Source organism: Spodoptera frugiperda, chromosome 20 (genome assembly GCF_023101765.2).
Source record: "Spodoptera frugiperda isolate SF20-4 chromosome 20, AGI-APGP_CSIRO_Sfru_2.0, whole genome shotgun sequence".
Lineage (NCBI taxonomy): Eukaryota > Metazoa > Arthropoda > Insecta > Lepidoptera > Noctuidae > Spodoptera > Spodoptera frugiperda.
The window spans coordinates 6,523,107-6,550,175 of NC_064231.1; the positions used below are offsets into that span (position 1 = coordinate 6,523,107).

Consider the following 27,069-nt stretch of genomic DNA (forward strand, 5'->3'; position numbering starts at 1 on the left):
TTAATTAATAGGTGCAACATTAATATACGCCATTTTTTTTTCCTGGTACCAGTAGGCGGAGACTTTTAGTTCAACCAGTACTCGAACTCAGGGTGGTCGGCTCTTTACCATTACTTTATTTTCTTTTGGTTTACTGTGAGCAATAAAACATTAATGCATCTGATAGCCAAAATAGTACAGAACCAAACATATCAACGTTTTTTACTTGTTCAACCAAATAATACGTTGTATGTTCACACACTAGGTAAAAATAAACTAAAAATCTTTTTTGTGATATGATATCTACAGATTTTTTTAATACGTATTGAAAATAGAACGAATGTTTCGTAAAGGAATTTAAGTTTACCCAGTCAAAAATAAAAGCAAAAGTTTGCTATATAATTAAGATTAAATAAAACTTTTGAATGATCACGACAACGATTGATTTCGTAGTAATCATTTGTTATTTTGGTAAGAATAGAATAGATAAGTCAGTTTTCAGAATTGAATCCATTTATAGTTTATATAAACAAACAATGGACTTTTGTTTATATCATTACGAAGTTGGAATTTATTGTGTTAATTTGTTTGGACAAGCACAACTTTGAGCTAACCTCACCGACCTTAGGTACTAGCCGCGATGCGGGTGAAGTTTTAAACTTACTTGTTTCTCAGAGTTTATACCAAATAAAGTCCTATAATATATTTCAAATAAAATAACGTGAATATTATATTTTATCACCAAGCTGTCAATTATGTTAGTGTCTATTTCGCGTACGTCTACAATAAATAAATAAACAACATAGACATAGATCACAAATTGTAATCATAATTCATTCACCCATTTAGATATCATCAATAATTCTAAGCTCGATAATTATAGTTTTAATCATGCTTCAATGAAGTCATGAATCATTCCATTAGATTTCATCCATCGATAGAAATAATGATATAGGATTTAATGGACACATGGTATATTATTTACCTATATTGTATATACAGCGTGTAACAAAATACCCATATACATCAAGAAGCACTGAAGAATACAGGTTGAATAGAATCTCTACACAAAGTTTCAGCTTAAAATACGGTTAAAAAAATTTGGCACCAAATACTTGGTGTCGCATGGTTCTTGATTTTAAATCATACAAACGTATCACAACACTAGGTACAGGGGTCACTCGCTAATTACGAAACATTTCTTCTGTAAATCTGATCGCCTAGTACCTGTTACTACCTAATTGATGTTCGGTTTATGGAATTTAATGTTTTGGAAAAATTCATAACTTCTTTCCATGAAAACATGAGTTTAAAAAACCCTTCCCGTATTGTTTGTTATGTTATCTAGAAGCCGTGCACTTGATATGTATACTCCCTTTTTGTTACACCGTGTATATAGGTACCGTGAAGTTAATAACGTGTTGTAAGGATAAGCAACGCTGTATATATTTATATCGGTCAGATCGGTGATCAATCACGCAGAGATATAATAGCTCTGGTGTCTGTTACCTTTGCCCTTACACTAAAAATAGATCAAAAAGTTAATCGTTACATGACTTTCAACTTTGTTACTATCGCTTAAGAAATAATTTTAATCGACTGCCACATTTTATCTGATTTCTAGAATACAGAGCCTTTTTATTTTAAAAGTGTTAAGTTGTGGCTTATCGTGTCGGGGTTTTGCTTTTAAGATTAAAGTAAGACGGGATAAGTCGCGACAGTTTTGCTAGAGGAAAATCCCGAAAGAATTGACGGGATTTTAATTAATGTTTGTTTAGTGGTAATTGGAAAGTAAGTACTTGTTGGAAGAATATTCGTATCCTGTTAAACTTGGATACTAAACTATTAAACTTACCTACTGAAATCATGAACTTGCAACATTGAAAAACCCAATGAATAATAAAGTGTTGAAGACCCCAATTGTATTAAGTTACCAATCATGTCGTGTCCACAATCACGAATAATTGCTTTAAATTAATTAATGCCCTCGTAATTTAATTCTCGTATTTTTTAACTGACAGACCTACTAAAAATATTGTACTGAAAATTTTCCCAGTTAGGTATTTGCTGAATATTAGAATAGGTAAAGTTACCTAATATAGTAAAACCTTATTCGTGACAAATGTTATGTAACAAGTTATTAGTTTTAAATCCACATGTACATAACTCACATAATACAAACAATGTCTGTAACTGTTGCACAGTTTGGACCACACATACATATGTTGCGTCGTTTGTCTTCGCCCGTAAATCAAACATTTAACAAACCGGCCGCTGTCAAACCAATAACATGTTAAGCTCAGTGCAGGGACAAGTGTTACAAATTATTACGCGTTTGTAGGTTACTGCCAAGGAGAGCATTATCATAATATATTATATTTATAGTTGAAATAAATAATGTTTCTTATAAATGTTGAACATAAATACTTGTATTACTGGTCTGTATGTTATTTATTTCACTATAGACGGATAACTTTTCCACGAGTTGTTTATTTAATATGTATGTACATATATTCGCAGACGATCAATGTGTGGATTCAAGATGGACTCGTTAGTTTGTCTGTATTCTTTAAAAATACAGATATGTTTTTAAGTTGTTTCAAGATAATACTACGGAAAAAATACAAAACAACCCTACAGATAATACCACCAAAATAATATGAACGTTAAACTGATTCGTGCATATTAAAGTACAATGCCAGACTCAATGATTCTACATTATCGAGTTTTAATTTACATTTTCATATTGTCGCGACGCGCCATGAAATACCAATAAGTACATGTAGTAGGTACAAGGCAAAAAAGATGACTTTACAAGTATTCAATTTATTGATCAAAATGAGAAAGGCGTGTCTGATTGACACCGTGCGGATCGTTAACGACCGCAGCGCCGCATACAAAAAGATGTCGTCGAACGAGAAACATCGAAAATTATCATGAGCCGACAAATTGAGTTAGAGGTGACAAAGTGTGCCTGCGTAGACACGGCTCTCCGTCGTAACGCTGCTAGCGAACACTAATTGCACTTCACAGTTTACAAGCAGTGTTTTAAATGATATTATGTTCTCTGAAAACTAGGGCAAGAAAATCGAACGGACACGTCAACGAAGTCTAAATATTGTAACAAAATGTCTACGCTACTCAGATTCCCAAAGTGTCTTGCAAAAAATAAAATATGACCCCATAAAGGTTTGATCCAGAGCATGATCGCATGACATTTATTCTGAGCATAATGGATATTGATACTTTTAGGGCCGTTCTTGTGACAGTCTGATAAAACTTTATGATCATCTACGCTAATTGTCATGGCACTTTATAAATCTTGGACCCTCGTAAATGCCAACATGTTATTAACCACTGTTTTTTTTTTTTGGTTCTTACGATAATGTACTCTAGTGACCATTGCGCTTATCCGTATCGCATTAAATTAATGCACCTGTATTTAAAGCGCGCATGTACATTACATACAATGTAATTATACACCATTAAAAGTAATTTTTGTTTTATTTGTAAAATAATATACATTTACGTGCTTACATTTTTCTTCAAACACTCAGATGTTTTAGTCATTTCCGCCTAACCCACACGAATTTTTACCGCTCTCATTCATTCACATGAATAGATTTATATTGATTTCAGTGTTTAGGAATTGGTTGCATAATTTTTATTATTAGAACCAAACTGTTTCCAAATGTGCTGACATAAACTGAGATTTACGAGCGCTCACGTCTTTAAATTGAAGTTTAGGTTATGAAGGAATGCTAAAAAACAATAGGAAAAATACATTCGCGCATAAAAGCAAGGTGGGCTTCGGATATAAAAACAGTGTTCGACCTTCGTCATTTATTTATGCTTGTGGCTGTTGCGAAGGAAAGTGAATGCTTTCGGCCAGGGATTGACGCGACCTCACCTGTTCTCAAAAAGTCAATTTCAAGACTTATTACCCTTTGTTCCCGGGACCCACCGTGAGGCACTTACTTCGCCTTTTATTGCTATTCCGTCTTAATGTGACGACTGCAAATGCGGTGGCAATTCGAACTCGTTTTGTTAGTGTTTTAAATTCTTAACAGCAGATAAAATTTAATGTGTTTTTATTATGACTGAAAGTAGCACTTAGCTATTAAAATGAGCTTCTGCGCAAGAGTTGGTAAATAATTATGGAGTTTCCCGGCTGCATTTCTTTTGTTTTTGTAAACACACTCAACACAGTTTCACCAATTTGCGACGGTTTAGGTACACATTAGAATGTTACAACACGCGCTTCGTTTAGTTGCGTGCTAAACAAACGAAGCGCGACTTTCGACACGGGTGCAGTTAGCGGCCCTTCATATGGAGATGTCAGGCGCCCGCGCCGTCGTCACCGCCGCCCGCCGCCCGCCGCCTAACACTAACGACATACTTCACACGATTTCCACTACATTCTTTACTGAACAAGACGCCAATACTCTCCACTTACACGGAATAATCGAAAGTACACACACGGAACAGCACTCACAACATAAACTCATTACCTGTGTGTTTACCGCAGAAACCTCTAACTCAGACGATAAATCAAAATGCTTTAAGGCTTTGTGGTGGAATCTAAAAACAGATAACATGGATCGTAAAATTGCTTACAATTACCAGTACTATAAATAAAGTGTATCCACGACGTAAACAATGAGTCAGTCTAGTCTAGACTAACGGTATCACTAGTAAAATCGATTCTGAACTTTCTCTTAGACCAAAACAGGGTATGGTATGGGGAGAGAATGTCCACCTAGCCTGATATGGTACGTGTGTAATGTAACACTAATTGCTAATGTGATCAACTGGAAATGTTAGTTGATTGACAACATGCGATATATGGAAGAGGAAAATTAATATGAGCTAGTCAATTTAGTCATTCGACGTGCTTAAAAAATAGTAGCATTACGTAATCATATACCAAACACTAGTTAGTTATCAACTTGGAAATTCATAGGATCCACGTAAATTATTAACTAAGTCAAATAGTCGGAGTGCCTAACGCAATTCGTGTCGGAGCAACATAATGTTGGATTTTCAGAATCGAAGCTGAATAGTAACTGCTCGTAATTATATTCCAGGAATAACTACTCTCCCGGTTCCTAACGTTGTACAACATGCGCTGTATATCGAGTGCTGTAATTTGCATAGACTGTTCGTCTAGGTCACTCAATAGACTCGGCCTCGACCTATTTAGTCTCATGACACCTAATTTAGTTATTGAGAACATTCAAACAATCATTGAGGTAACCGGGATCGAAGCACATTATCTAAATTTTATTAACACCTTCAATGAATGAATTGCCGTGATTCATGGGACACAATCCCTTGAAATAAGTAGGTACTGAGTAAAACTACTTAGCAGTAGCAATTCTAAATCACGCTACATTATATTAAATCAGACGGAGTCGATTTATGTGTAGATTATGAATTAATTACAACGCTTTTAACTAAATAGAATATTATAATATAAACAAGTCGTATGAACGAAATGAATTAGCATATCAAATGCCACGATCAATATCACTTTTGATTCCAACGATACTGCTGTGACTATTAGTGTGTTACAATGACGTATATTTTCCTGCAGCTGGACCGAAATTCAATATCGAAATAATAAATCACAAAGACTTTGCAAGGAGAGAGCAAAGTCGTAGAATTTACGAGGGAAATATACTACGAGCAATATAAAAAATTGAGCACTCTATATTCACTAGATCCCGCAGCCGTTAAGACTTGACAACGTAAAAATAAGTAAGAAAGTTTTGAAAGCTGAAGACTTCTTGACAGCCGAGCACGTCTCAATGTCTCGCAAAAAAGTTTTATCTTTCTGTCGCCCTCAAAAAATCAAGGTTATTTTGTAAGTAATTCACGAATATTATATTTTATAAGATTCAGAACGTTAATTTATTTTAATGGATGCCGCTTCATCGTCTTAATTAGAGATAAAACTAATTTTCTTGAAACTTCGTGGCTAACGGTGACATTGTTTATTGTTTTTGCTTTCATTAATTCTGTCATATATTTTATTTTCTCTTGTTTTAACTTTCCTCAAAATCTGCACCATGTGAATCACAGTGACATTACTAACGTTACCATACGTTACATGTAGGTAACCAAACAATTTGCAAGACAAGTTTTGTTCATACGATATTAGCTGTTCCTAGAAAACTAAAGTAACTGATTGCAATGTGAATCACGCGAAATTCTAACAATGGGTATCTGTGAACTAAATAAATAGAATCGCATGCCTTCATACGAAGGGAAATGTCAACAGTGCAAGAGTAAACAGACGGCAAAGATCTAGAAACTAGGTTTCACATACGTGTTATTGTGATAACAATAACAGCTACAATTTCTCAGTGAGACTATGGTTAAAATTTTCAATAATCGTTTAAAATGGTCCAGGGAGTGTTAAAGGAATACAGAACACTTTGACTCCGATACAGTTCTTGGGCTATCACTCAACGTAATGGATGATATCACTTAAAGATGGATAAATAGTATTAACTTGTATAGTAATGGATTAAATGTCCTCTATGTATACAGTCATGAACTTTACCAATAAACAACTAATTAAGGTATCGGTATAATGGAGGGTATTGATGTTTATATCTTTCAGTAATTAATAATATATACCAAAAATAAGGGATAGCCGCCAATCGTTGATGGATAAAATCCTTTCATCAATGTTAATTAGCATAATTAGAGATCAAATTTAATTAACATCAGCTTTTCATCTGGTGAGTGATGGCTGTTTTTATCACTCGACGTACAAATTCCCGTCCAGTTTATTCCACAATCCATTTATCTTACTTATAATAAAAACAAACAGCGCCTGTCCGTTCCAATTTTTGTTTTATTAATCTTCTGTTTTTGTGAATAATAATTGGTGCTGGCATTAAAAGTTGTACATCGAAGGACGACGTCTCTACATCTTGAAGACTGCTTGTTATTTATGTATGGACATACGGACGATGAGAGATGCAAGGAACATTATTGTGACAGCTCTTTGACTGGTCGTATCAGATACCATGTCGTGTCTGTGAGGAATTGTGCCAACATGTCTGAAAATAACTTTGTTGTACGATATTTGCATAAAACACTATTTGATGTTTTATATCTATTCATCACCGTTGTATATGTAGCGGTCTGCTTACCGAGCATTTAAAGCTTGAAAGGTAAAACGACCGAATATCCTTTATTGACAAAAGGTTCATTTATCACATAAATAGTTCTGGCAATGAGTCGATTGACCGGCTATAGTATAGCCGCTATACGATAGAGCTCATAGGAATCGTGTGCATCATTACTGAACATAATAAAGTCGTTTGTTATTTGTCGATTAGCGATTTGATAAAGCGTTTCAATTTATAGCATCATTGAGTCCAGCGTCCTCGAACGCTGGCCAATTACCCCAGTTTCTGTTGATCCTTATATAGTAACGTTTCGTAGACTTAATGGAAACTGCATCCATATCAATATATCTTGCGTGAATATATGTTTTCTGCATTATTTATATTGTACAAATCGTTTTATTTTTCTTGTTTAAACGAATGCTCGCAAAAAGTTAATTCGTACTTTATTTTCATTTACAGTAGAATTAATCCAATTATCCGAACTCCGACTATCCGAATCGCCGATTATCCAAATCACAAAAAATGTCAAAAAAAGTCTAAGTGCGCTATTATTCTCCCCCCCCTCGCGACGCCAGTGTTTGTCAAGTCTTGACTTGACTTGTCTTAACTTGCCGTTGTGCCTACGCTGACTTCCCCGCAATTTAATTCAATAAAAAAATAGTGCAATATCAAAACGTAGCTTTTATTCTCTTCAATGGCAATTTTTTTGAAAAAATCCGATTATCCGAATATTTGATTATCCGAATGGGTCCCGGTCCCCATTAATTCGGATAATTGGAGTTCTACTGTATGTGGATCTTGTACTTACACCATTTTAAAGGCATGATTATGAAGCTAATTAGGTGTCTCATGGATGTTTACGAAACTGATGAGCGATAGCATCATTGTATCATTATGAATATATTAACACAGATTAGCGTGTCATGCGTTCGTTATCATGTTAATCTTATGCACCGGTGACTCGGTGACACAATCATAGACTGCATGCCTCTGTTATCGCGAGTCACTATAGTGTCTGGCCAAGGTCGACTTCCTGAGAACAAAACGTTGTAAACATAAAGTTTTAACGGTTTTAAATGTTCTATGAAGAAATAAATCGTATTATTGATACTCACGATAATGTTCTTTTGTAAGGTACAGTGCTCACTATCACAATGTTTTGAAAGAGAGACATAGAAGTGAAGTAAGGTCTTTTCTAAAATCGAAAGAAGCAAAGTTTACACGATATCCATTGTAGTGTGTATTGTGGTTCTAGTTATTGATTAATATCTGTTTAATTTAATATCAACTACAATTATTACGCTTATTTAAAACCATGCGGTTTACTATGTAAAGGATAATTGCAGGATCATTGTTAACTTGTACTTCTTTTCCTCTTGAAAAAGAATGGAATTCGATATAAAAAATACAGGCTTTCACAGTTTTACCTGTTAAACTTTCCGAAGGGAATTTTTAATTGAAAGTTAGAGGGAGCGAGCAATTACTGTCGGCAGGCTGGCTAGCGGCTGTGTTGCCGGTATCGCCGACGGTGGCCCACATTGTAATCACGGTGATTAGCTCCGAACACCACCATTACTGCCTACCTTTCAGTTTGAACCAGAAACCGCCCAACAATAGGATACTTTATCGCTTGGCACATACTCTTTATTTCGTTTTCGCTCAATCGATTACGTTGGTTAAAAATCTAATGTAACTGGCTCGGGACCTGCCTCGAGGCTTGCTCGATTACCTTATCGTTTCGGCACCACTTTACAAAGAAATGTTAAATTACCCCATAAACCTCCCAAAGTTTATAGCATTTTGCATTTCAAGTTATATAACGAACATTTCACTTATACATTCTGATTATAGGTATTTGCGTTTACCAAAGAAATAATTGGAAATAGTTTCTCACTTCTTGCTCGAACTACCAATTGAATAAGTCATAAAACTTTGCCGTCAAATGTACATTTTCAATCGTTTTGTGTCGGCGCTTGGGTGGGACCGCCGCGCGATGGCGATGTGGCCACAACGTGTTCTTTATCTTCGTACCCACCGAGTAGTGCCGTGGGTGTTTGAAAAATGCCATAATATATCTTCTATTGGATAATAAAATCAGAATTTTATTTTACAACACAAACATTTCAATATTGTATTGGCAGGTGTCTTCACACAACTGCCGCGCAACAATGACGTATTAGGATGAGTTTAAAATACAATATTGATGTTCTATCAATTTTCAACTGACAAATATACGTAAATATACCAAAAATAGCTTTCGAAGAAACAACTAACCAGTGAGTAACCACGTCGAACGTCACCAATGTTATTGCAACTATTTATATTACAATTTCATAAAATTATCTTATTTTTGCAATTTATAAATAAACAAAATGACGCTAATGCGTAAAAAGACGTCAGTACAAGGATATTATGAAAAGAAGACTTTGTTTAATGCGATCGGTATGTTGGTGACGTGCATAAAATAATAATGATCTGTGTTCCACTTGTTCTACAAACGGGCCATAATAACCACGTGTATTGGTCGGAATAAATGGGCCAAGAATTTTGCATCGACGATGCGCATAAGCTATCTGACTCGCGGTCTAATTATAGCGCTCTCGATGTTGTCGCGTTACCTGACGCCTGATGCAAAATATACTCGACATTTATAACAACAAACATGAATAAACTAACACCATATTTACATACGTTTTAATTAGTAACCAATTAATTTATTGTGTGGGAAACCCTGGTGTACCTTCGTCTCCATTTTCTAATAAACAACGTCTGACATGTATTTATAATATATTATCCATTCACGAGCATGTCACATTAGAACGGTGATATTTTTAGTCTCTGCCCTTTGCTACAGTCATTAAGGCCTGATGATCATATTATGTGTTCTACACATACATAGCCCGGAGGATCAATTTATGTTTGGTATAAATGTCGAAAGTCATGTTGTGAATCCCAAAAAGGACGTAGGAGTTTATGTAGGTAGATACCTACATAATTATGTTTACATTGAAATGTGATATGTTTAGTATTAGGATGAATGAGAATTCCTTCACGTTGCGTGAATAATGTAGCGAACCCTCGAACGAACGTCAATCGATCTCGTGTACTCATTTTTGCTCCGAACACATATCGCATAACAAACGTATCATATTCCAACAACATTTCGTACCTACAAAATATATTTTGGGGAAAAATTATGAGTTCACATTTTTGGACAGCCAACATTTTCGGTGACAACCTGAGCCAGCAAGTGATGAAGAGCTCATTAAAACGAAATGCGCGTTTAAAAATATTTAGCACAATGTTCGCATAAACACATATTAGGTATAAAGTTTGTAAAATAATGTCGGAGGACAAATGCGTCGACAAATATATCTGTAGAAATTGCTACGCTCAGCGTAGGTCTCTACGCCACGACATGCTACGCAATGCTACGCGATGCTACACAACGCTACGCACGACTACGCGTTGTAACTAGACGCGATTAAATATTTCGTCACCCTTCGGTTAGTCATTGAAGTCTGTCTTGTTCAGGCTTCAAGCTTAAAATCCAATTACTTACAGTGCTACATTTATTTATTATTGCTCTACATTATCGGTCAATCTTTAGAATAAACTTCATATTAGAATTAATTCATACCTACGTCCTACGTATACTATGCGTCATTATGACGGAAGGCAATTTATTATATTAAATCATTTTTACATTATCTTCAACCATGTGATTGTCAAGATAATGATCACGGTTCACTGAATAACAATGGACACTTGAACAAGCAGTTACAAGAAAAACACTCAACGCCTAGATAATAATTATCTTCAGTAAAACTTCCCTGTATCGTGCAAAATTTAAATAATAAAATTATGCATATCTATCTGGTTATTGATACATTTAATGATATATTAATATAATATCTAGAACAGCCAGTCAGGCGCTAGGGTTTAATGAAATACGTATAAAGTTTAACTACCAGTGTAGCGTACATTCTCCAGACGACACGATACTTTCACAATGTCCCATGGTGTAAAAAGATTTCATTACTGCAGTTTATACAGTCGTAAAATGCGGGATATGATCGTCTTATGGATGGGAAGGCCCGAGCGTTTCCCGGTCTAAGGCGAGATAGTAAAGCTACGCGGCGCTAACTCTGGCCGTAATCCAACGGTTTATATTAATGGTTGATTAATAGCGTGCGTGTCGGAACGATACATCATGTCGGCTGTCTGTTCCTGCCGAACTACCGAAGCTCCCTGAACATGTTTCGTAATACGTTACGATTCCAATTGTGATTCAATCTCAACTTAGAGCAATGACCACCGGATGACGACATCTATAAAATTCTACAAGACCACGATGCGAATGCTTACTCCGTACCGAGCGGTATGCGAAGCGGCAGAGTAAATATTTTGTTCGCGTACAAAGAATTCTGCATACCAGGCATGTAATTCGAGTGAGCTGGATGTTTGCTCCCCTTATCTTTTCTTTAGTTAGGCAGGAATTAGGCGAAAACAAACTACTAAGCAGCATCGCAGATAAACAGTGTTAGTAAAACAGTACTCAACCTTGACCGACTACACTGCCTGGATCATAATAATTCGCAGACTGTAAATTTTCAGGATGTTTACTTTAAAAATATTATGAGTTCGCAAAAAACTATATTTAGTGCTCATAGTTATGGCATCCATTCATTTTTGTTTTGAGTGAATATAAACAAGTAAAAATATGCAGAGAAATATAATTTCGATAAGGTTGAATGGTCGACGTGTTTGATTAAATTAATAAACGTATAACATATGTACACGGTGATCCGTCATATAATGGCTACTTGTAAATAAAAAGAAGTCATCAAAGCCTTTACTGTAAAGTGCGAAGAACTATACACTCAATGTAAATGTAAATAATGGTTAATGACCAGTTGGCCTTGGCGATTACATGTAACGAATGCTTCTTGCTGTACAAAAGCCATAAAACAGCATAAAACATTGCCACTCTTGGGTTTATCGTCAATCTCCTTGTAGAGGTGACGTCACGACGCATCTCTGAAAGAACTCGCATCCTGCCTCCGGACTACATCTACAGTCGTCGTCTGTTTAACGTCTAGACGCACGTTGTAAGTTCTCAGTAGAATTACAAAAATGCGAACATCAAACAGAGCACACCCGCCCAGTTTTAAACACATTCCATTCACATGCATCTTTAATTATGAATATTTTTTTATTTTATAATATTTTGTTTATTTAATTACGCAACGTCACGCCTTTTATTTCCGAAGGAGTAGGCAGAGGTGCACATTACGGCACGTAATACCGCTATACAACGTACACCCACTTTTCACCATTTGTGTGATAAGTCCAATTGTATAGGGTGTGAGTCTATTGCCATGTACTGGGTACAGTTTCAGCCTCCGTGCCACGTGAGAAATCTTCGAAAAACCGAAAACAGTCCAGTAAGACTTTGAATCGAACCTAAGACTCCTTGTCCGGGAGTCGCACTTGCGACCACCCGACCAACAAGGCAGTCATAAAACTTCTCACTTTAAAGCGTCGAAGTACTCGCCACGTTGAATGGCAACGCTGCAATTTATATTACATCTTATTATTTATTTATCTTATCTTTAGATACCAGTTCATAATGTTATAATCGCTCAAATGTAAATAAGTAGGTACCTACCGAAGCGGTTCAAGAGACGCTTGAGAAAACGATGAGGAAAATTTACTCACATAAATATTATTCAATGTTTAACAAATCCTTGAAGGATAAGCATGAACAATCGTTCAAAAGTATTTATGTGACTCATGCGTTATACGCAAATATCGGCTTAAATTCAATTCATTCAGTTAATGAACCGTAGTAATCGTGGTCATCTGTGAAAGATGTCTGGCATTATTAATACTCATACGGCTACTGTTTATTTATGTGGCTGTAATCACATTATCGGCTGCTATGACGGCTTTTCCGAAATCGTCATCGGTCACGTTTATTTCGGGAGCCGCAAATACAGCCGAAGTTGGTTTCCACGTAGCGTACACACGCTGCATTCACGCGTGACCGATGCACCACGCAATCAAAACTATAATTGCTGCACACGGTTCCAACTACACACATAAAACCATTAAATACTTGATTGAGCATCTCCATGATATTAGTCAGACTACATAGAATTGTTAGTAGTTACGTAATCGTAATCATTTAAATAATTTCCGGAAGAGGCATAGAATATTTTATGACATATGATTTCATTTTCTCCAGACATGATTTCAAGTAATTAAATGCAGGCACTTTACGTGCAGGAGAGACTATTAAATTTACGGAATTTATATCCAAGACGTTCATTATAACGAATAGATATTATTAATCCATTTCCAATAATAAAACTTCGAACAAGTTTAATAATAATCCTATCGATGATACATATATTAAATTTATGTTTTTTATGGGTCAAATAACAATAACATCCAAAATTATTATCATAAAGCTAAGCTGTCAAACCGTACCCAAACAAAACGCCTTTAGTTAATGAAGTATTTATCGGTCATACATTATTCATAACAATACTCAAACTAAAAAGATGCCGAAAAAAAAACAAAAGTAAACATAACATGTTGACTCAAGGACTCAACATTCTTTTTTCAATCAAATATGGCGCGAAACTTATTTTTTAATTTTATTTCTGTATGGGCCACAGATTACACTTTACACGAAGTAATTACACGTATTTGAGGTTTTAAAATGAAATTTAAATTCAGAATCGTGTTCGTGACTTTATCAGTGATGTCGCAAGCACGCTAAGGTTTACTTCAGCGGAGTACCGGACCTTACATAAGGGTGACTGAGCTGAACGGGGTCACGTAATAATGTCACAATTTTAATATTATCATTCAAGTTATGATTAAAACCTTTTAATTTTAAGAACAAGGATCTTTTGTAGAAATTAATTACATAATTGAATCAACAAAACGATGTATCCAAAAAATAATTGAAAAAGAGTAACCTATGGATTTTCTTACTCGTTCTTCTCCATAGGAATCTACACCTTGGAACGAACAAATAGCTTCACTAGAGGACTGACCGACAGACAGACATTTTGTTTTTTTTAATATTGTAATATTTGCTTTAACGTTCAAAAGTGCCTTCTCGGTCTATTTGATATAAATAATTTTGACTTTGACTTTAAAATAATTATTTTGTTTCTACTCTACACTAACCCAAAACTAAAACGAACTACAATAAGATTAACTATGTAATTGCCTAAACGAGCTAATCCTTCGCAGAATAACAGACAAGATTCTATGTGATATAGAAGTAATTATGTGGGAAGATATGATGTACGTCGTCATGTATGCAAATGAAATAAGTAAACACTACCTATTTCTCTATTCAACGTATTGCGACGTTAGTCGTACTTGTTCGTATGCAGGTATCAAACACTCATGTCATATCAAATAATCTTGATGAGTACACTTATGTTCAAACGAAGAGTGAGGTAAGGATACCTATATTGCGAAATAATTTACATTATATTTTCGTCAGGTAGTTAAAACAGTTTTGTTATTTGAGTTTGGCTTGTAATGCGCTCTGTTCATACTCAAATACTCGAAGTGTTTGCAGATCGATTATTTGCTGCTAAAAGTTTCGAGGTCTCGTGTCTAGTTTGTATAATTTTTTGCAGTGGTCTATGGCGCCTAATAAGATATTCTTTAAAAAATCATTAGAATTTTAGTCACACTTAAATGTATCGAAAAATGGTTCTTCAATTTTGACTTTTAATTGACCGACAATATGATTCATAATTGTAATCTTTTGGTATTTCCCATTACCTAGTTATAATAGATTCTGTTATCGTCGTTGTTGGTTCGTAAAAGTAATATTCTTTATAATAACTTTTGTTTGGGAGCACCGAGTTTCATTGCTTTGAATTTGTTATGATTACGACACCCAAAACAAGCTGACGTTTTATTACAATACATTTTTTTAGCATAATTCCCTTGACGGTTTCATTTCAGTCTTTTTTCCTTTACAAGTTATCACCGTGTCCTTTTTGTTATTACGGTACGAAGATAACGAATATGTTTATGTATATCTGCTATTGTTTATTTTAAATTCTCTGTCGTCATCAGTTTGTAGAATGAAGTTAATATTGTTACATCGTTGTATTTCTCACGTAAATAAGACGTTTGTATTTACTTTAACTTGGGTAATACGTAAGTATCGAAACGAAAAAATCTAAAATCTCCTTCAACAATTACGCTTGTGCAACGACACCCTGAAATGCTTGTACACTGAAATGAGACCACCAGATGTCTATCTATCAGCTTCAAGAGATCAATTTCAAAATGTATTCGTGCAGTTTTGATCTAAGCTTGCGATTATAAAATCAATAGCACAAACACTAGAGAAAAGCATTTCTGTTTTATTACCGTATCCATTAGTTTTGTTGTAAATAACGGATAATATTGGGTCAGGTCGATAAAAGCAGATGTATATTATGAGTATGCACGTAGTCGTGCAACACGGATCGTGCACCTAACTCCGGCGCCGCTGTCGCCTAAATACCGCGCGTTTCCGATTGCGAAGCGAAACTAATTCAGTTTCACACTCCTTGTCAACACGGCTGGTGAAGATAGTTTTCATGAATAGTTTCTTGTCGACACGCACTTCCATATGTAATTTAGTTATAACCACTAAATACCCCCTATTCTGTATTTACTTTTGGGCCTTTAATTTTGGTTTCGGTTGTCTTAGTTTTAACATTTCAGCAAAGAAAATAAAATGTTTTTTCTAGGTTAAAATATTTAGAATGAAAAGTAAAATCTTTGATGTCATATAATTCCTAAAGCTTTTTACATTGGAATTAAACTAATACTATCTCACGCAACTCAACAGCATAAAGATTATAATCTATCTCGTCGACTTATTTGTCTATAATTCCTCATATCCTGCAGTTAAAGGTTTTTAATCTGTCCAGTGAGTAGACCACCCTGTAAATATGACTAGTATCGTTACTATCAGATGATCTGAATATAAGGGAAGTGTCAGAGACGGTCTGGAGTGAGCTTAAGCTAGGCATCTTGTATTACCGTTACCGCGACGAGGCGCCAACCACCGGCCGCGGCGGGCCTACACTTCGTACGGCCATATCACAATATTATAAATTGAATACTTATCACCATTCGAACAGCATACATGCTGCTTACCTCTGTTTATGATCAATACAATGTAACACGTCGCGCACTACCGGACTTTTAAGAAGCTGTTACAACTGAACTGAATTTCTTACTTTATAAAGCAAATCTGACAAAACGAAAGATCAAAGTGAAACTTCGAAGTATTGACAAACCAAATCTTACTGAGAGACTTATTGACTTTAGCCGGGCTTAAGGTTAATAAAGGAAGAAGAAATCGAGAAATATGAAGTGTCTAGCGTGCATTTACTGGCGCCTCACGTCCAGGACTTCATATAAATCGTCGGCTTACGTGGGCGGAGACAATTGTCGGTACCAACTGATAAACGCTAGAGATGACCCGCGCCCTCAAGGGAAACGCTATCGTGAGAAAGTGGCTCACATAACAGAAATCCGAAAGCTATAAAAATATTCATCTAACTACGAAAATGACACGCGATACGTGAGTCGTGCAGTTATACGAACATCGGTGAAATGTGACGGCATTTACTCGCATTCGCAATTATAATTTGCTGAAATGGCGCATGTCCCAGTTAGCATCACGTAATAGACTAATGGACACTCTTTAGTCGGTGTCTGCAAATTTTAAATTATGACGCAATCGCTTAATTTTTTAATCATTTTGCGTGATTGAAATGGATAACCGATGTTTTAGATATTATGATTATATTTTTACAAACTTTTCTTCATTTAAATCGGGATTAGCTCTGTCTGCGTGCAAACCTTCAATCATTTTCACATTCGCTTTGGCTTTCATTGAGTCGCAATCTTTCACATTACGTAACTCTTCCTGGGTTTCTTCTGTCATTAATCATATGCCGTCCTTACTAAGGCACTTGTGTTGTATATTGTTGTGGGTTGTAAGGTGCATGCATATTATTAGGTGTTTGTGTAGCTGGTATACTGTTGAGAAGCTAGCTCATAACCGCTTTTGTCACCTGCACTCAATAGATGGGCTCATTGTTTTCATTCCAACGCAGTGTAACGCGAGCTTACAGCTCACTTGCGGTCGCCGCGACCTACGCGTGCGCTCGCCGCACACTGTTCACATTCCCTATAGGTCTATACTAGCCAATGATTCCTAAAACAGGTCTAGTAAAATATTGACATTACAAACATTATCGTTTGACCTTTATAGTTTTAAGCACCAATTCTTATAGTGGGTTTATGTTCGTGAACTCGATCAGTAAGAGAAACGGCTGGCGGCGTTTTAAATTAAGATAACAATTTTATTAGCTTCTAATTCAATTCGTGGCGTATGTTTCTTATCTTTCCACTTAAGAGACTTAGTAGCTTTCACGTTAGTTGCAACATTGCATAGACAAGAATCGGGTGGTTCTCAATCACGAGTCGTGTTTGAACTTGGCCCGTGTGCTCCGCGACACTGGGTCAACGAGGCAGGGATATTGCGGCGCACACCCATACCTACCTACATGTTCGAGCCGACGCCAGCGGCAGCGTGACAATTAATATAGTGCACCGTGCAATAAACGCAGGCGCAACGGCGGCGTGGGTACAGCACGTAGGTACACATTATACGCATTTGACCTTGTCATATTGTCCATTACAAGATTATTTATAGACAGGAATTCATATAACTGCTACTTTTGATTAAAATTATTAAGTGCAATTGAAGAAAAACAATTTAGTTTACATTTGCTACTCAAGAGTCGCTACCGCTACGATTGGAGTTGATCGCGTTAACTACTTGAATCACTTAACCATGATCTTTGAGCCCATCTAATAAGATACCTTTTAGATTGTAAGTTAGTTGGTATATAAGTGCAAATCTATTTAATTCGCGTGAACGAAATTTAATATTAAATACGTATAGATAGAATTAGTCATGTCCATAAAAAGACTAAAATAAAAATGATAAATAGAATAATAATAGCGCTGTGAATAATTATTGTTTAATTAATTAACAATATGTCACTATGATTTAATCCCAATTAATCATATCTTGTGCGACCATGAATAATGTTAAACAAATGGCCAGTGAATTACTGGTTTCTTGACTAATTATGCGCAAAGCCATCCTTAAATAAATAACGCTATGAGAATAAAATATGATAGGTGCCATCATAGTACTAGTCGTAGAGAGTTTGTTGTATTACGTTACATCCTGAAGCGGGGCTCATGATTAACATCTTCCGCGAGCAGGGTCAATGCGCAGGGGTTACGGCCTGACGGGCCCTGTGACTAGACCTTCTGGAAATTTCTAATAAAACATGATTTGTGGCAATGGATTATAAACGCCGCTCCGTTGCGGTTACTCATAAAATGCGATATGAATTTATCGAAACTTACGTAACAGGGCAATAAGTATTATATTGTTTGCAGAGGCGTAGAAATATATGACCGGTCCTTACTTCAGAATAAGGGTCACGATAGGAGTCACAACACAAACAAAACAGTGAACACGTTGCTACACAACAAAACAAAGTGCGATGATCTGTACGCCTAGTCAACCAATTCACTCGAAATGGCCATCTATATATATAAAACTCTTCCGTTACTGAGTGACTGACTGACTGACAGACAACGCACAGTCGAAACTACTGGTCGTAGACAGCTGAAATTTGGAATGTAGGTTTCTTGGGATATGTAGGGGAGCACTAAGAAAGGATTTTTGGAAATTCAACTCCCAAGGGGGGAAAAGGGGTAAAAACGTTTCTATGAAAAATCTTATTGAAACTTGGCATGAACACGTACATAGGCAAGTAAATATGTTTGACATTATAAGTTTTTTCAAACTACCCTCCAATCGTGATTTAGGGGTGCGATTGGGTGACTGATTTATTAACGTACAGCCGAAACCGCTCGGTATAGGAGTCTGAGATTTTGAACAGAGGTTCCTTTAGTAACATAAGTGAGCACTAAGAAGGGATTTTTGAAATGTCAACCCCCAAGGGGGGGAAACGGGATAAACTGAGCCGGGGCTGCGGGAAAGTTCTAACGAGATACCGTGGCCCCGGAACGCAAAGGGCAACGAGGTAGGTTTTAGTCAGTAAAAGTCTGACACTCCCTTCCGTTCCACCCAGAGCGGGAGAGGTCATTTGATGATTTCCCATCCTTAAAAAAAAAGACTTTGTATGACAACTTTCAGTCGTCTCTTTAACATACATAATAACATACATAATTATGTACATACATGCATAACATTAATAACATCACGCCTTTAAATCCCTATTTTGTGTTAACACTACCCATACAAACAGCTAAAAGGAAACAAGTGAAGAGACGAAATTTGTCCGCATCCATTTTCACCTAAATTCTTAACGTTAATGAGATTTACTTTTTATTATCAGGTCAACCTAATAGCCTCACATGTACGTTTAACTTCGTAAGAATTTTCTTTCAACTCCTAACCGTTGAGGAGTTGTACCTTCCATCATCAGCTCATTCACATGGGATGATGACTATCAGACGCAAATACTTAAACAGATCTATGAAATTGTCAATAACGTAATTGCCTGTAAATTTGAAGTTTGCCCTTGATTTCACTGGAATACCATCATCATTCATCATTAAAAAACGCTATATATAACCGAATTACACGTGGGCGAAGCCGCGGGCGGAAAGCTAGTTATGCAATAAAATCATTTGAATTAATCAATAGAGCAGAGTGGGTCCTGCCACTACAATCGACTAACGACACACTTCCTTCAGTTCTGCGAGTACTACATCGCCCTGAGATCTGCACCCGACCCGCTTGTTGTTGCAATTGAGCGCTAAACTTAACAGCGATATAAATAGAACTCGGGTTTCTCACGACACGTTATAAATTATGCTAATATTGGAATCAATGTCAATATTACGTTTTTGGTGTTTACTGTACGCTCCATATGGGTCTTAACGACGTTCGTTCAGAAGACCACTGGCGCTGTTTAAAACGCCAATCTATAACAATAAGGTTAATGGCGATCTCATACACTTCCTTTTGATTACATCATGTTACAAAAATGAGATAAGACAACATTCTTGTGAATGAATTTTTGATAAGCCGCGATATTATACGAATACCTACGGTACGTCATAATATTTTTGCAAAACGGGATTTTTGGTATCATATTTTTTGTGGCGTAGATCGTTTATACATATTGTTATTAACAACATATGTTTCGGATGATGTTTTATTAACAATAATAAGACTATTATAATTATGATGTAGGTAAATATTAAGGCGAGTATTGATAATGTAGTGTGGCATTCAGATGTGTGCATAATAGTATGTAACACATATTCTAAGAATAGGTATCACCTGTTTGTATAAAGTAGTGTTTCTAAACATGTGTGTAGAGCTGTTAACCTGTGCTCTGTAGGTACTGGGTAGTCGAGGATCGAGGACGCTAACCAAACGCTAACGATGTTTACAAAATTGATCACGTACTTACTAACACTCAGAAACTCTGCGAACGCCTAGCAACGTTGATAAAGTTACTTTTTAATTAGATTGATTTATTATTGTTATGGGAGTTACCGCTCTATGTGACGTCGCATTTTTCTAAATATGTAAACAAACCTTGAAATATTTGACAGCGCACAGCTGATATAAATTATGTATCTCGTGATATTAACTTCTGTTTTATACTTTGACTCGTAAATGTAATTTATATTTTAACAATAATCGTGATTTTAGACTTGTAATATTGTGGCCAGGTACAGAGAGATACTAGCAGTATAATCTGAACTGCGATCCCCAAGCTGTCTGTCAATCCAAGGGATTATTGATTATGGCAAACTTTAAAGAAAGAGGTTCTAATTCAGCGTTGGGCATACTCAAGTTGATGATGATAATAATAATTTTATGACAGCTTGCAGACTTCAAATGGTGCCAACTGCCAACTCTCAAATGCACATACAAACTATTGTGTAATTAGGAATGGAATGTTTGTTGTGCCGCATATTTTAAAAGTAAACATAACTTTCAAATGTGCAACGACTTTATGAAATACGAAACATTGGCCAACTAATTAAAATAATTTGTGTGAACGTAATATAGTCTGTAGATCGATAGGGCAGAGTGCAATTTTCGTTACTAATTTAAGTACCTACAGAATGTTCAGTATTTTGCTAAGTACTTACACTTAAAAACGCCGAAAAGAGGACAAATTTTGCTGGGATATTATTTGTATCGGATTATTTATAAATCTGATTAAAAGTATGATATATGACAATAATAATGATAGAACTTCTATACAGATCTCGGTGTTGTTAACAATTTGTGAACACACGTAGTAACGAGCCACATACATATTTGATGTCACTCAATCTAAAGTTCATAATTGCATCATTACACATGCAACAATTATCTGCAGATATAATTAGAGCTTAAAGAGCATTTGATTTAAACAACACCATTATAAATGTTACTGCTATAATGAAACGTAAAATCAGCAAGACACGTTTGACCTAGTATTCTTGCATCTTGCACCTTGAGACGTACGTAGGCTGCAATACAATACAGCACATATTTCCTTGAAGAAAGCAAAAACAATTCAGCAATAGTAAATATGTAAACAAATGCACCTGCACTGTTGAGTTTTCTATTCAGCTGATCAGGTCAACTCATCCAATGAGGAAGCACATACACTGCGAAAGATGCACTGGTTCCTGTCAAATTGATCTCCAAACAAATCGAGAATGTCAATAAATATGTATGTGTCGTGTATGCTCTCGCGCACCGGCTTGGGATCGCAGGCGACACGCGCTCCCCGTAACGGACAATCAGTAACTGAACGTTTCGTTGAGTCGGACCAGTTATTATGCGCCCACTGATGCCATCAATAACTTCACAAACACGTGGGTCCGGCTACGTCGGGCACACGACGTGATATCACACATGCACGGTAACACGGCTCGGTTATCGGTGCATCGCCTGTAAAAAGCTCATGATTCATCAGAATTAGGTTTCGCTCGTGACATCACCATGCTATGCGAGTAATGTAAACAATATGAGCTCGAGTGCCGGCAGTCGATCTGGCTCAGCAGGTTCGTGTACCAGCACACCATGTATCATGTACATACATTATATGCGTTATAATAATATAGTGTACTCGTAAATATTTGTCTCTGTCAAGCTATATATGTGAAAATTTATTAAGATATAAATAGAGTGTTGTGATAATGGTGGTGTGATATAACACATCAACAGTAAATTTTAAATGACTTGTTTAAATTTAAAATGTAGACGATATTTTTCAAGTACAGAAAAATATATGCTTCGTTGGTTTAGCAACCACAATAGGTGACTAAGCATGAGATCAGACAAAAGTTATTGCTTTTTTAACCCGACTTTTGTATTATGGAAACTAGATTATGCGTTGTGTAAAAGTGAGATCACTATACTTCCAAAACAATGATCAACAATCGTATATCAGTATTTTTATTTTTCACGTGATTTTATTTGACGATAAATCTAAAGATCTGTATATCTTTGCCCATAAATACACCATCCAATATATTTTTTCTTACCAAGAACATTTTATAAAAATTTCTCCCGTCCCACAAATCTAATTTGTAATAGAGAGCGCCATGTACCCAGCTCTACATAAACAAACTAAATTATTGTACTAATAACTTTGGGCGGAGTAGGAAGGAAACTTAATTAAAAAGTTGTTTATAGAAAGTTGTTCTATTACTCTGCCCATATTTTCCTTATGTAGTCACTAACCCTCCCTTATACGCCGGTCTACTTGAAAAGCAAACGATAAGGCATTCTAACAAGCACCTAATATACACGTAATCAATTCAAAAATTAAGTTATTCTTTACTTCAAAACAAGGCCAGTGCTATAAATTTTGTATGGGCGTAATAATTATATCATTATTGAAATTATATAATTGTAGTACAAGGAATCAATAAATAAATTAAGACAGCCATTATTTTAACAGCTGTGTTAATGCGTTTACCCATAAAAGGAGGCCCAGGTAGCTTTAGTACGGGTTGAGTCAGCTCTAATAAAGATTTATTCTTGTGTCCCTTCTTGACAACACTTAATAAAATAATGTAACTGACGATTAAGGGCCTTATCACACGAGCGTGCGAGACGTAGGCGTTTTTGAAAGCTTTGGCTGACTACACACTTAGACACAGGTTATTTCCTTTCCCTTTAATTAATTTAAATGATAATAAATTTTGTGTATTATTGAATAGTGTTATGGCTAAAGTGTCGGGAAACATATTGTATTTACTAACTTTATGGGTACGATGTATTATAAAAGTTAACCACAATTAGTATGAAAAAAAAAGGTAGACGAAGTGTTGTTGATCTACCCAAAAATTTTAAGAGGAAAATAAACTCTGAAATTAAAATCCGGAATAAAAGCATAATCAAGTAACTAAGTAACACTGTTTTAGCTTACAAGCATGCAAAAATGTATGCGAACAAACAAATCCGTCTTTGCTAGAAACGCAAGTTTACCTAGATTTCTAAACTAATGTCAGACAATAAGTAAATAATATACAAAATGACTGGACTTTACCTATATAGAGGTAACACTAAGGTGCAATGTAACAGCACACACGATTTCACTATTCTTAGTTTCGTAAGCAAAACGCGCGGTATCCGCAAATCCGCATAACATCGTCCGTGTGGCACCGCTCTTACAAACGGTTACTTCTGCTCCGAAATTGAGAAAAACATTGACAATATCATGTGTTTCTGCTTCCTCTAGATACAAAAGACAAACATTTGAAGATGAAAGAGTAAGGGAACGTAGCAATTGTTTATTTTCCCGTGAAAAATGTCTGTAGGAAGTTCGTAATTGTGATAGAACACGGAGCCGGCGTGATCTTCGAACACAATGCTTCGACACACAGACAAACTCTGTTTACAATTCCCCAACGTAGAAATAGAAATAGAAATAGAAATCATTTATTTGCATAAAATGTAGGTACAGATATGATGTTATTTAGGTATGTATAGTCCCGATACATTTTGCCTTACGGCGTGCAAAATTATTAACTTATGAATACATTGCCAAGTTGCTACAAATCCAGTTAACATTTTTATAATTATATTAAATTACGTATGATACAACTCAACCTAACGTAATCATCACTATGATAGACAAAAAACAAAGTATATGTATTTAAAGGCACAAAAAACACCAAAAAAAAAAAAAAAAAAAAACCAATATAAATTACCATAGCATAATAATTTAGAGTTAGGCACACACATACAATTCGACATAGAGTTACATTATTTACAATCAGCATTTAATAATTATTATTATAATAGAAAAAAAAATATATATAGGTATTACTGGCACAAAACATTTAAGAGAAAAACTAATATCAATTACCATAATATAATAATTCAGTGTAAGGCACACACATACAAATCGACATAGAATTACAATTTACAATCAATCACCTATTGCATCTAATAATAATAATGTTTATTATATCAAATATATATACAGGTAATACTGGCACAAAAACACAAGTATTTAAAACTAATATTAATTATCATAGCATAATAATTCATAGTTAGGCACAATCCAAGTAACACAGAAATAATTTTAACATCAGAAATTAACAGAAACTTTCATCATCAAAAAACTCTTTAAGCGAGTAGTAATTCTTATCTAATAACCACTTTGTCAGCTGTTTTTTAAAAACTGTAAAAGGTAATTCTTTTAAATGTTTAGATAATCTGTTATATATGAGAGGACCCATAGAAAAAATACTATTTTTTAGTAAAGATGTTTTATAATCACCTGTATGTAGTTGACTTTTATATTGTGATCTCATTGGTCCTTTGCGCATTCTTACATCCTCCATTTTTGTAAACAATTGACTGTTCATCTTAACGAATAGGGCAACTTCAAGTATGTACAAAGAAGTTAATGTTAAAATGCCTAGTGATTTAAAAATAGGTTTACAACTTTCCATCGGTTTCAGTCCTGTCATTGATCGAAGACAACGTTTTTGGGCCCTAAATATTCTTTCTCTTTCACTACAGTTACCCCAAAAAATGACACCGAACCTCAGTAATGAAGCAACTAAACCGTGATATGCTGTCACTAACGTGTTCATATTTAACTTTTTTGAGAGGTTATGGAGAATATATGCGGTTTTGCTCAATTTTTGGCATAAAATTTCAGCATGACCTTTCCATGTCAATTTATCATCAATATATACTCCCAAAAATTTTGTAACTAAGGTGGTATCTACTGTTTCGTTCTTATATTTAGTTATAATATTATTAGGCATTAGTCGTTGATAAAAATGCATTACTTTTGTTTTTTGTAGATTCAAAATAAGATTATTTTTGTTAAGCCAATCTATTATTTCTTCAAGTGTATTATTTATATCTTTTTCGTATTGAGTTTTATTTTTACATTCAATTATAGCTGTGCTGTCGTCAGCGAATAAAGTCATTGGATGATGTACTTGACGAGGTAGGTCGTTGATATAGAGCAGAAACAACAATGGTCCAAGCACGCTTCCTTGCGGAACTCCAAATTTAGTTATTCTGCAGTCGGAGAGATATTTAATTTCGCGTTTAGTTTTAGGACATATTCTCGATATTTCTGTAAATTGTTTACGATCCGTAAGATAAGACTTTATTAGATTTAAGATATTGCCTCGTACACCGTAGTGACTTAGTTTATTTAATAAGATGTCATGTCTAACATAATCGAATGCCTTCGTCATGTCTGTGAATACTGCGCATACAGGATTCTTTTTATCCACATTATCCATGATCACCTTTAAGAGATCAAATATTGCCATGTTAATATTTTTGTTTTTTCGAAAGCCCTTCTGCTCTTCGCACAAAATATTATTTTTTGTTACAAATGTATAAATAGACTCATAAATAACCTTCTCGAAAATCTTAGAAAACACCGAAATTAAAGCCACTGGTCTATAATTCGTCATGTCTTCCTTATTGTTTTTCTTATGTAATGGTTTTATTATTGTCGTTTTCAATTTATCGGGGTATATGCCAGAACTTATACATGTATTTATGATATGTGTCAATGGTTTAGCTATGACTTCAGATACAAATTTAATCACCGAGGTGGAAACTTCATCGAATCCAAAGCTATTTTTATTTTTTAAGTGTTTTATAATTCGTAGGATATCTTGGGGTATTGCTGGAGACATAAATAAAGAGTTTCCGACTTGAGGACTACCACCATTATTTCCGGAATATTTACTATTGTTATTTTGTATCTGGTCAACGAAAAAATCATTAAAACAATCAGCAACTTGCTTAGGATCCGTAACTAATTTATCTATTTTATTTATTTGTAATATTGGTTCTTTCAGTCGACTGTTGTTATTAATTATCTGCCAGGACGTCTTAACTTTGTTTTGGGAACAGTTAATTAGGTGATTATTTTGCGCTTTTTGCGTGAGATTGATAATTTTTTCAGAATCCGTGAATAATTTTTAAATGTATTTTTACTTTCAAATGATGGTGCTATTCTATACTGCCAAAGTAGTTTTCTTTTTTTCCGGCAGCAAATTCTAATTCCCCGCGAAATCCACTTAACTTTTTTATTGGATTTAATATTGATTAATCGATGTGGAATGCATAAGTCATAGAATAAGCGAAACAGTTCAATAAACCTATCGTATGCCTCGTTAGGGTTATCCGTTTCGAATACTTCTGAAAAAGACAGACATTCAAGGTGCTTTTTAAATAAAGTTAAATTTTCAATGGACAAGTCCCGCCTCTGAATGCGCCAAGAATTCAGCATGCATGTCTTTTTTACTTGAATTTTTAGAATTTGAGCCGTGTGGT

At 35.3% G+C, this 27,069-nt stretch overlaps 2 protein-coding genes across 2 annotated transcripts in view; one reads left to right on the forward strand and one right to left on the reverse strand.

Moving 5' to 3' along the window:
- The window catches only part of LOC118280679 (tissue inhibitor of metalloproteinase), a 40,590-nt gene extending 18,517 nt beyond the window's left edge, over positions 1-22,073 (reverse strand). Inside the window, exon 1 of the mRNA XM_035600992.2 lies at positions 21,840-22,073. The gene's annotated coding sequence lies outside the window, so the exon portion shown is untranslated. The remainder of the gene's footprint in view (positions 1-21,839) is intronic.
- The window catches only part of LOC118261729 (synapsin), a 63,793-nt gene that overhangs the window by 23,892 nt on the left and 12,832 nt on the right, over positions 1-27,069 (forward strand). The window lies entirely within an intron of this gene.